The following is a 12,008-nucleotide window of genomic DNA, read 5'->3' on the forward strand; positions in this document are numbered from 1 at the left end:
AAGCTTTTATCCAGAAATGGAGGAATAATTTCGGACTTCGTCTAGAAAAGCGGGGATGGATTCTGCAGGATTGGAAAGAAAAAGTAAAATATCATCTGCATAAGCAGCGAGTTTAATTTGAGAATCTGCAAACTGGAAACCATGGATAGCGGGATTCTGACGTAGTTTGGACAAAAAGGGTTCTAAAGCAAGGTTAAAAAGAAAGGGGGAAAGGGGGCAACCCTGACGGACGCCTCTGCCTAAATCAAAATAAGAAGAGATTTGACCATTTGCAAATACTGCAGCTCTAGGGTGCGAGTACAGGAGGGAGACTAAAGAAATAAATCTGGGTCCAAAGCCAAACCAAGTGAGGGTGTGAAAAAGATAGCGCCACTCAACCCGATCAAACGCCTTTTCGGCGTCAAGGGCAACCGCTGCAAGGGATTGTTGACAGCGGGAAGATTTTGACAATATATTAAATAGGAGTCTGGTGTTATCCGTAATATGTGGGCCTTTGACAAATCCGGACTGCTCTTCACCCAGAGGATCAGGGAGAAGGTGATCTAGTCGAATCGCCAATGCTTTAGCGAAAAGTTTGTAGTCAATATTGACTAAGGATATAGGCCTGTAGTTTTTGCAATACTTAACATCCTTCCCAGGTTTGGGTATCAAACAAATATGAAAACGTCCCTGAGGAAGCACCTTGGGCAATAAAAGTATGAAGAAGGGAATGCAATCGTGGAATCAATAACTTAGAAAAATGAAGGTAAAATTCAACGGTAAAGCCGTCTGGACCAGGAGCCTTGTTGAGTTTGAGAAGTTGCAAAGCAGTGAGCAATTCCTTTTGTGTGACGTCAGATTCTAAGGAAGAAAGGTCAAGGGGGAAATTGGCGGGTGTGTGGATGGTAGAGAAAAAGTGGGCAAGGGAACTGGGAGAGGGTTGAGTCCCAGGTGTGTACAAAGTCTCATAGAAACGTGAAAACTCAGCAAGAATGTCAGCATCTACATGTTTCAAATTATCATCAGAGTCATAAATAGATTCAATATTTAACTTATTATGCTTAATCTTCAAATAGTTAGCTAAGAGCTTCCCTGCTTTGTTCCTACCCCCGTAAAATTTAGCAGTCGACTTCAGCAAATACAGGGAGGCATCTTCTGTAGATTTCTCATTAAATTTCATTTTTGCTGCAACAAGGGCCGTCAAGCTATCAGCAGAGTGGGATGTGAAATATGTATGTTCCAATCTCTTAATATCTGAAAGGAGGCTTTTGGTGGACCATCGAGCAGTTTTACGCTTGTTTGCGACATAACTAATGATAAAGTCACGTGCCGCTGCTTTAAAGGCATCCAAAATAGTATGCTCCGGAAGGGCGGCGCTATCATTAGTCAAAAAAAAATCGACAAAAAAGGAGGTGAAGGTAGCTGTAAACTTGGAATCGGCAAGGAGGGAGTTATTAAAACGCCATCTTCTGGGACCAGCAATCTTAGGGAATACATCAACACATGTGAGAACAGGGGCATGGTCTGAAAGCAATATCGGGCCAATCTCTGAGTGTAAAAGCGATTGAGTGAGATTATGGGAAACAAAAATGTAATCTAATCGTGATTGGGAGCGGTGACAGGGAGAATAGAAAGTGTATTCCCGTAATTTTGGATTACATAGGCGCCAAGAGTCTACTAACTTATGTTGTGAAATAGCATGACTAAACAGCTTGTGAGGTTTGTTAGGAGTATAGGGGGTCTTGGATGTCCTATCAATAAAGGGATCCAGCGGTTGGTTACAGTCTCCCGCCAGAATAAAATTGTGGTCCATAAATTTAGTTAGAAGTGGAGAGAAATTGGCCCAAAAAGAAGGTTCACCCGTGGTTGGGCCATAAACGTTAAGGAGAGAGATTGGAACACCCCTAAGTGATAGCTTGGCGTAAACCCATCTACCAAAAGCGTCAGATTCTTGGGTAAGAACCTGAAAGGGGAGAGATTTACGACAAAGGACTGCCACACCATTCCATTTGCCATCACCCTGTGAGTAAAAGAGTTCGCCCACCCAACCACGTTTGAGTTTAACAGATTCAGTATCAGTTAAATGCGTTTCTTGGAGGAATGCAATGTCAACGTTCAATTTGGCTAGGTGTGACAAAATCCTTTGACGCTTAATCGGAGAATTAATACCCTTCAGATTCCATGATAATATATTTAATGACATAAAAGTAATATTTCCACAAAAAATGTGGAAAACATGAGTAATGAATAAAAAACCCATGAAAAGAAGAAAAGACATAAAGAGAGAAGAGAAAATAGCGTGAAAATGTTGAAGAGAAGGAGGAAAAGAGGGCAAATAAGAGCATACGTGTTATCAAGAAAGGACAAGTGTAAGGAAGGAGTACAAAAATTTAAGCAGAAAGCCAAAAGTAAGAAAACAGTTGAGAAACAAATGTATGTAAAGAGACAAGGGATACATCTCTTACACAAACTAAAGGTTCCGATCAGAGGTAGGAAGACAAGATGGATACAAATGAACAAAAATGAGAACAAGGGAAGAGAGAATAGGAAGAGACATAAGGAAAGAACAGCGGATGCACGGGGAAATCAATTGAGGGAATAATGAAAAAACATACCTACAGAGGAAGGGTGCGAGAAAGGGTGGGGGAGGGAAGGAACCACATGGGTGAGGCAGCACATCCACGAGCAACGAAGCAGGGACCGGGAGACACCATTGAACACGAAAAAAATTCCTGTAAGGCGAAAAAAGAAGAACAAAGAATTAAAGCATATTAGGGGATTATGATGAGATCATGACTAACAAGTAGAACAGGGGACAGCATCATGCATAAACAATAGAACATCGGCATAGTGGATAATTAGATAATCAGAAGGACTTAGGGGAACTGCAACCCAACAAGGGTCATGAAACAAGAACAAGATAAAGAGAGCCTTCAAATAGTCATATAAGCACTAGTCAACCAGGAGCAGAGGATGATGGTCCGGAGACATCCATGGTAGATGATTTGTGCGCATTGATGAAGCTTTGTAAACGCACAGGGTCTTCATAGGTTGTAGTCTTATTATTATAGGTAACTTTGAATAAACATGGGTGATAAAGGCCGTATCGTGCCCCCATCGCGCGCAGATCTTCTCTCAGGCTCAGAAAAACCTTGCGACGATTGGCGGTGGCCTTAGCATAGTCCTGTGCAAAGAATAGGGATGAGCCAGACCAAGACAGATTCGGAGAGGATTTGGCCGCCGTCAAAACCATCAAAATATCTAAATATTCCAAAAAGTAGATGATGACCCCTCTGGGTCTCTGTGAGGAAGAAGCAGAAGAAGGTGGCCGACCCAGCCTGTGAGCACGCTGAATATTGAGAGCCTTGTCCTGTGGCAGATGGAGGAGCTTGGGAAGAAACGTCTTGAAGAAAGTAATTGGGTCAGACCCTTCGAGTCCTTCAACTAGGCCATAAATACGAAGATTGTTGCGTCTGTTTCTGTTTTCCAACTGCTCTACTTGTTGTTGGAGATCCGAGACTTGAGATTTCAGGTTCGAGACAACAGAGGATGTTTCTTGGAACGACTGCACAGATTTTTCGATTGATGTGACCCTCGTCTCCATTTGCGACCAGTTGTCCGTGAGAACCTGGAGCTTACTGTTTGTCTCTTCCATGAAAGGACGCAAGGATCTTATTTCTTCTAACAATAATTCCATGGACACTGGACCAGAGTGCTTTGGAGGCGAGAGGGAGTCCGACTTAAGCCTCTTCGTGTTAGATTTAGAGTTATCCGGCGAGTGCCTGGAAGGATGCATTGGCGTAACAGAGCCAGACGAGTTAAGAGAGTCTTCCAGTTGTGAAAGAGCAGAGAAAACCTTGGAGTTCTTCAGAATCTGAGGTTTGGACGGGCGAGATGAATGCGACATTGACTTGAGTCTGCCCATATGACAAAGCCGTGGAAAAGTTGACTCGTTAAAGGTCACAAAAAGCTAGAACAAAGAGAGCTCAGGAGAAGACACAGCAGGAGTACGAAGGTGGTAAGTACGTCAAGCAGAGAAAGCAACCATCTCCACAATACTCAGACAGAAGAACCAACTGTGATGGTGCCAGGATGCTGTTAGTGTGGCACTGTATTGCAGAATGTCGGTAACATCGCTTTGCGCAGTGCAAGGTATTCTCAGGCAAATAAGCGAGATATGAAGCGAAATGACTTCTCACATACTTCACAGAAGCCTGCAACAGCTAATAACATTGATGATATAGAAACAGCCAGGCGTGCACTCGTGGTGAAGGCATGAGAAGATCCTAGTAGGGCGTTGATAATGTCATGACTTGAAAAAGAGCTCAGCGATAAATATGGGAGAGAAGGGCGCTTCGTGAAGGAACATTGTTGAAATACAGTATGTGTGACTAGCGCTCCAAATAGAAGTCAGGCATTGCAAAAATCGATGTGGAGAGGAAGAATAGTCAGGAAAGTGAATTGTGAGCCACAAGGAATGTATAATATCGAGCGCTCACAGCACTGGGCTGACGAAGCAGTTACCTCAGGATAACACGCATTAATCTGCAGAGCTAAGATGGCCGCCGCAACGAGAGAATCCTGAGGGAGCTTTCAAGCGGCAATTTCAGCGTCGCGGAGACATGAAAGGGCTTCAGCCGACGTCGAGTGTGATCAGGGCATAATCCAACGCTCTCTCATCCGTTCGCCCCCAGGAATGGAAAGCAGGAACCGGCTGGTCTCACGGTGCCGTTCCGGAGCCTTACTCGGGCGCCGCCATCACTCGCGGGCGCCAAGCCACGCCCCCCCCACTCATTTGTCTTCTTAATTTGTGTTCATATTTTAGAAATATAAAACATTTTTGCAATATGTTAGTGCTAGTGTGTTAATGCATAGTGTTTATCAACATGTAAAATTTATTTCGAACAGATTTCCACCAGTACTCATGTTCGTACTCTCTTCAGAGAGTTGTTCGAATTTCGCACATGTGCTCCAGTGGCACAATTGGTTTGCGCGTGGTACTTATACAGTAGTACTTGCCAGGTTGTGAGTTAGAGCCTCACCTGGAGCATGACACTTCGCATTTAAACACGCTAAGATATAATGACTCTTTACTAATTTTAAAAAAGATGTATATATATACCTATCCATTCCAAGTGAAATCTTTGAGTTATGGCATAATGACGGAACCAATCCCTTGTCAGGCGTCCAGGCTGGGAATGAAGTTACCGACCTGGTACGAGTCAGGAAACAGTTCTCACCTGCCACGCCATTTAAACCAGCCTCTACGTTTGTGCCGATCCTATTACGTGACTCTATAGATGTCTTCAATGAAAATGTGACAGCACAGATTAAAGATCTCCACAGGAAAGTAAGCAACCGGAAAAACAACTTTGACGTGAGTAATATTCAATATCACACGCTCATTCAGAAACTCAATAAAGACAAAAGCATTGTAATACGTGGCAGCGATAAGGGAGGCAATATTGTACTTATGCCCAGATCGCTGTATGACAAGGAGGCCTACTCTCAGCTCAACAATAGACAGCACTATGAACGCAGCACCATGTCTACCCTTAAAACGATGCAAGCTGATTATCATAAGAAACTACTAAAATGGAAAAACAAATCTTTACTAACCAATGATGAGTATACATTTCTAAAGACGGATCATCCCCAAGTCCCATTCATTTATTTTATTCCAAAAGTGCATAAAGACATGGTCAATCCCCCTGGGAGACCAATCATTTCTGCCAGAGGGGGTCTCCTGGAAAAGACATCAGTGTACATTGACTATTTCTTACAGGGATATGTTAAAGCACTGGAATCATACGTCCAGGACACTGGTGATTTTCTTTTCAAATTGCAGAAGATTAAATGGAAGGACGGTTATTGGATGCTTGCGCTAGATGTTTCATCTTTGTATACCAGCATAGTACATCAGGATGGCATGGCAGCGATTGAACACTATTTATCCAAAAGGGAGGAACATTTCACAGACCATACTACTATGTTAATGGAAATGTTAAAAATTTGCCTCCATAATAATGTGTTCATGTTTAACAATTTGGTGTACCGGCAACTACAGGGAGTAGCCATGGGGGCAAGCTTCTCTCCAAGCTACGCCTGTTTACACATGGGGGCTTGGGAGGAGCTGGTCCTCAAGACTCAACACGGTGTTACAATGGATTTCCTTGTGGTAGCGTGGTATCGTTACATTGATGATCTGTTTGTGGTATGGGGCGGGAGTAAGGAAACGGCTGAGGAATTTGTTAGGTCCATCAATAACAATAACCTTAATCTCAGCTTTACAGCCAGCATGAGCCAGAGCAGTGTTACTTTTTTGGACACCGAGGTGTATATCTCTAATGGCGCCATTGAAACCAAACTCTTCAGAAAAGAGACCGCAGGTAACACTATATTACATGCTACTAGTGCTCACCCACAGCATCTCATCACTAGTATACCATACGGTGAGATGCTACGACTTCGTAGGGTTTGCAGTAATGAGATTGTGTTAGAAGAGGCTCAAGCAGCTAGCAAAATTAAATTCTTACAACGTGGCTACTCAGAAAAAATAATTGACAGGGCCGTAAGTAAATCCCGTAGCAGACCTAGAATAGATTTACTCAACAAATATGATCACACGATCAACAGTGATACAGCAATCCAAGTTACACAGAAACAAACGAATGATTTCAGAATTATAACAGGATTTAATAAACAACATAAAGAACTGTATCGGATTTTCAATCAAAATTGGCCCATCCTACTTAGTGACCCCATTTTGGGTCCTACCCTACCACGTAGAGCAACTGTAACGTTTAGCAGGGCACCCTCCATGAAAGACCACATAGTTGATACCAACCCTGAAATCATGGAAAAGACCAGTTGGCTTCAAACCAATGGGGGTTTTTATAAATGCAAAACTTGCAAAGCGTGTACGCATGGGGTTAATACCAAAGAATACATTGATGGTTTTAGTGACAAGAAACACCGCATTGAGAAGCTTTTAACTTGTAAAACGGAATACGCTGTGTATGTGCTCCAATGCTCTTGCTCACTCAGATATGTAGGCAGTACAAAATTGTAGGTACATAAACGTATCCTACAGCATCTGAGGGCTATTGTTAACCAGGACAATACCTACCCGGTAGCACGCCATTTCAAGGAGGTACACCGCAGCAATAGTAAAGACCTGTCCTTCTTTGTTATAGATGCAGTCCCAGCCAGTCGACGAGGGGGCAATAGGGAGGCCAAGTTAAGGCGGTTAGAAACAAAATTTATACTCCAACTAGACTCCAAATCGCCAGGCGGTCTTAACATTACTGAGGATTTACACACGATCTTATATTAGGCGCCACTTCTCATACATTTTACCCACCATCAATGTACTAGATGATAAGAATGATGATGCTTTGTATATGTGTTTTTAGGTTCCGTGTTCTAGCCTTTTAAACAAATGGATTTTATTAATGGTTTTATTGTTGTGGGAAAACAATTTTAACCTTATTACATTCTATTTATTGTTTTATCACTAATGTATTTATCATCAGTCATATTGTTTACATCTCCAATGTGTTATACGTTTAAATAAGGCCAGACACTACAAATTCTCCTCTCCACAACTTGGTTAGGAGGTACTATTCAGTACTGCACATCACCCTACCCCACAAATGATAGCGCTGAAATAGCTTTGATGGGTATCAATATGATGAGGTACGACACATACTAGCAGCGATATATCACCCCTTGATATGCACATAGGGGTGGCCCTAAGTTTGATAGGTACCAATTGAGGCTCTGGTTTTACAAAATGGGAGAACCACAGCACACTCAGCCACATGACATTCTCAACCGTACAGATGCCACAATGTAGGATTTTTGAGCACTAACTCTGTGGATGTTTAACTGATAATGGCGACTGGGATTAAAACAGCTGATCTCTGTTGTATGTCTCACATACCGCGCACTTCCAAAATATCTGTTACCTTTTTATCAATGCTTTTAACGTTCGCATTTTCATATATGTATTTTAGACGAATTTATTTATATGTCTTTGTTGTAATGTTAAATTATTTGATGATGTGTTTATTTATTGGCGTTATTTGCACTATATACATTTCCTCACTTTCGCACACTGCAGGGATCTGCAGGGTACAATTGGGCAAGAGCAACTCAACATAGAGCATAAGGGGATTTATCCCATGAGTTACAATGACACAGACTATAATATGAACATATGGGGATTTAACCCGTGATCTATAATGGATACAGACATTACAAGGTTTTCATGTTAATTTAAGATTGATTTAGATTTATCAGCTTTTATTGACAATGTACAATGAATTCGCAACACTTAACTGCAATTGTGGCATTTCGAGTTGGTCACAGCATAATTTAGCGAATATTGTAAATATGATGCTTCATAATTTATTTGTATTACAGTGGTTCACCCTGTGATTTTAGACTTTGGTAAACCTTCGGGTAATTACGAAGCACGACATGAATTATGCATCAAGTTTGCAGCTCTTGAAACCTTAATCTGTTAAAGTCTGTTGTCTATGTTTATGCTGACCCATATCACGTGCAGAGTTCTTGTCTTCCTATTTAAGTAAGTAGATTGATTGTATATGTTGTCATGTGAACAAGGCTCTTGGGGAGCCGAAACGTTATGGCGACAATTCTGCGAACAAGCGAATAAATTTGCACTAAGGAATCTGGTCCGTGTCTGTGATCTCTTGGTTTGAGGCTACAACGATTCAGCCACTCCTGGGGAGCATTACTTGTTGGATATATATATATATATGCAACACCATACACTTCTCCTCCAGGAAGTATACACGGACACCAGGGATATTTGCAGTTATCAAATTGGTTTAATGGACTGCACAAACAACGCGTTTCAGCTTTCGCCTTGTTCACGTTACAATGACGTTTTTTTTGTATAAAGTTAAATACAATTCCTGTGCACAGAAATAAACAAAATAAACAACAGACTCTTAGCACCAGAGAATGTGTGGAGTGGCAAATTGGTAAACTTGGCGGCCATCTTAGCCTAGTGCAGAAGATCAAACAAAGGGTATCAGTTACCCAGTAGCATTTCCAAAATAACACTTCATGTTTAAAAAGTAATACTCAAATTTTGTAAATAAACATATCCACTACCGAATTACAACGTGATTGAAAACGCAATGTCATGTTATATAACATAAAGACGTATAATCAGCCCTAGTGGGCGTGCTTTCATAACTAATTTATAATGAAATGTAAACAATCACTAAATTAAATAATTTCGTAAAGGATATGCAAATAATCACGCCCCAGTGGGCATACTGAAAGAGTAAATTGATGCTTGAGATATACATCGAAGTTCTGCAGTACCACAGCATAATTCAATATCATTCTCTGAAAACGAAAAATAAAAGTTTTAGTACATTACAAAAGGAAAAAACACAGTACATACATGATCGCAATTCCATATTCTATTTGTGTAAGTGTACCGAAAGTTCTTCACTGGAATTCAATCCTCTAGGGAACATTGTATCGAAATCTACGATGTATCTAGATTCCAATTGTCTCAGATGGAGCAATTTATTGCCCCCACGTACAGTGTCAGTCACAGCATCAATCACCACCATTTTTAACAACGCTTCATTCTGTGCATGTTGTTCAAAAAAGTGTCGGGCAACAGGATATTGTTTGTTGTTATGGCGTAAAGCCCTTATGTGTTCTAACACTCTCTTTTTGGCGCGATGAATAGTGCTGCCAATATATGCCTTGTTGCAGGGACAGGTTAATGCATAAACACAATACATTGTGTTGCAAGTTACAGCTTTTTTGATAATGAACTTGCTATTCATGCTGGAAAATTGTACCTCCGTACAATCCACGCTGTTTTTGCAAGCCTTGCAATTTTTGCAACAACGGAATCCTGGTCTACCAGTAATCTTCGAAGATGTTAAACTCGATATTACATTAGGACTTAGCTCATCTCTAAGAGAATTGCTTCTCTTAAATGTAATTTGTGGATGGCTGGTCAGATGTTTTTTGAGATTATTGTCCGTTAAAAGGACATGCCAGTGTTTATCAAGAACACGGCGTACCTCTTGCGCTCGTCCTGAGTATGTAGTAATGAAGCGAAGACTCTCTGTTTCTGATGTCCGTGGCCTAGGATGCAGCAAATCATTGCGTGCAACTTTATCCACTTTGTTACATGCTTCATTGATAGTGTTGGAATTGTAACCTCTCTCTTTGAAGCGTTGTATCATCATATTTTTCTCGCTCTCATAACCTCTGTCAGTACTACAATTGCGCTTAGCACGCAGTAATTCCCCATATGGAATACTGTGTACCAGCTTGCGGGGGTGTGAGCTGGAAGCACTTAGAATGCTGTTACCAGCCGTCTTTTTACGGTACAGCTGTGTGTGCATGGATTGATCCCTAATCTCCACTGTGACGTCGAGAAATTCTACAGAAGTTCTACTGACGTGTTCGGTGAACACTAAGTTATAAGGATTGTCATTCAATGTGTTCACAAATGCTGTAGCAGAGTTTAAATCACCATTCCAAATTAAAAAGATGTCGTCTATGTACCGGAGCCACAGGACACAGCTGGAGAAATCATCCAATTGTGTGGCCACCTGCTCCTCCCACCAGCCCATGACAAGATTGGCATAGCTGGGGGCGAAGCAGGTGCCCATCGCTGTGCCCTGCGACTGCCGGTACACGACACCATCAAACAGAAAAAAATTGTTATTCAGACAATATTCGATCATGGCCATGATCATTTCTGAGTGACGTAAGTAGGAAATAGAGCGGGTCTTTAGAAAATGTTGTACAGCCTGCAGACCTAACTGATGTTGTATGCTGGTGTACAGGCTGCCAACATCCAGGGTGACCAAGGTGTAATCTGGCTCCCAGTGTATCCCATCAATGATGGTTAAAAAATGGGTAGTGTCGTGAAGATAAGCTGGTAAGGCAACAACATAAGGACGTAGGTAATGATCGATATACCTGGAAGTGTTTTCCAAAAGAGACCCAATTGACGACACTATAGGCCTGCCCGGGGGGTTCACTGGGTCCTTGTGCAATTTGGGAAGTAAGTATAGCACAGGTATCCGAGGGTGAGGACATCTAAGGTAGTTGTATTCCTCCCACTCTAGCAACCCCTTTTCCCTCCATTCTACTAAAAGTTCCCAGTATTTCTGCATCAAGCATCAATTTACTCTTTCAGTATGCCCACTGGGGCGTGATTATTTGCATATCCTTTACGAAATTATTTAATTTAGTGATTGTTTACATTTCATTATAAATTAGTTATGAAAGCACGCCCACTAGGGCTGATTATACGTCTTTATGTTATATAACATGACATTGCGTTTTCAATCACGTTGTAATTCGGTAGTGGATATGTTTATTTACAAAATTTGAGTATTACTTTTTAAACATGAAGTGTTATTTTGGAAATGCTACTGGGTAACTGATACCCTTTGTTTGATCTTCTGCACTAGGCTAAGATGGCCGCCAAGTTTACCAATTTGCCACTCCACACATTCTCTGGTGCTAAGAGTCTGTTGTTTATTTTGTTTATTTCTGTGCACAGGAATTGTATTTAACTTTATACAAAAAAAACGTCATTGTAACGTGAACAAGGCGAAAGCTGAAACGCGTTGTTTGTGCAGTCCATTAAACCAATTTGATAACTGCAAATATCCCTGGTGTCCGTGTATACTTCCTGGAGGAGAAGTGTATGGTGTTGCATAATTGGGGTTGCCGATTACCCCCACACGGACCGCCCAGCAGACAGCCTTCGTCTTTATCGGGACGGGTTTTTTGATATATATATATATATATATATATATATATATATATATATATATATATATATATATATCACACACGCACACTTTTGCAATTCCAAAAGAAATACCAGGACACTCAGGATTCTGTTGAAAAGGATTTACTGGGCAGAATAACGCCTCACCAACGCGTTTCGCTTGATAGCTTTCTCACGGTCCCGCAAAGTAAAAAAAACGAGCACTTCTGGC

The sequence above is a fragment of the Triturus cristatus genome, chromosome 1_2, assembly GCF_964204655.1.
Source record: "Triturus cristatus chromosome 1_2, aTriCri1.1, whole genome shotgun sequence".
Classification (NCBI taxonomy): Eukaryota; Metazoa; Chordata; class Amphibia; order Caudata; family Salamandridae; genus Triturus; species Triturus cristatus.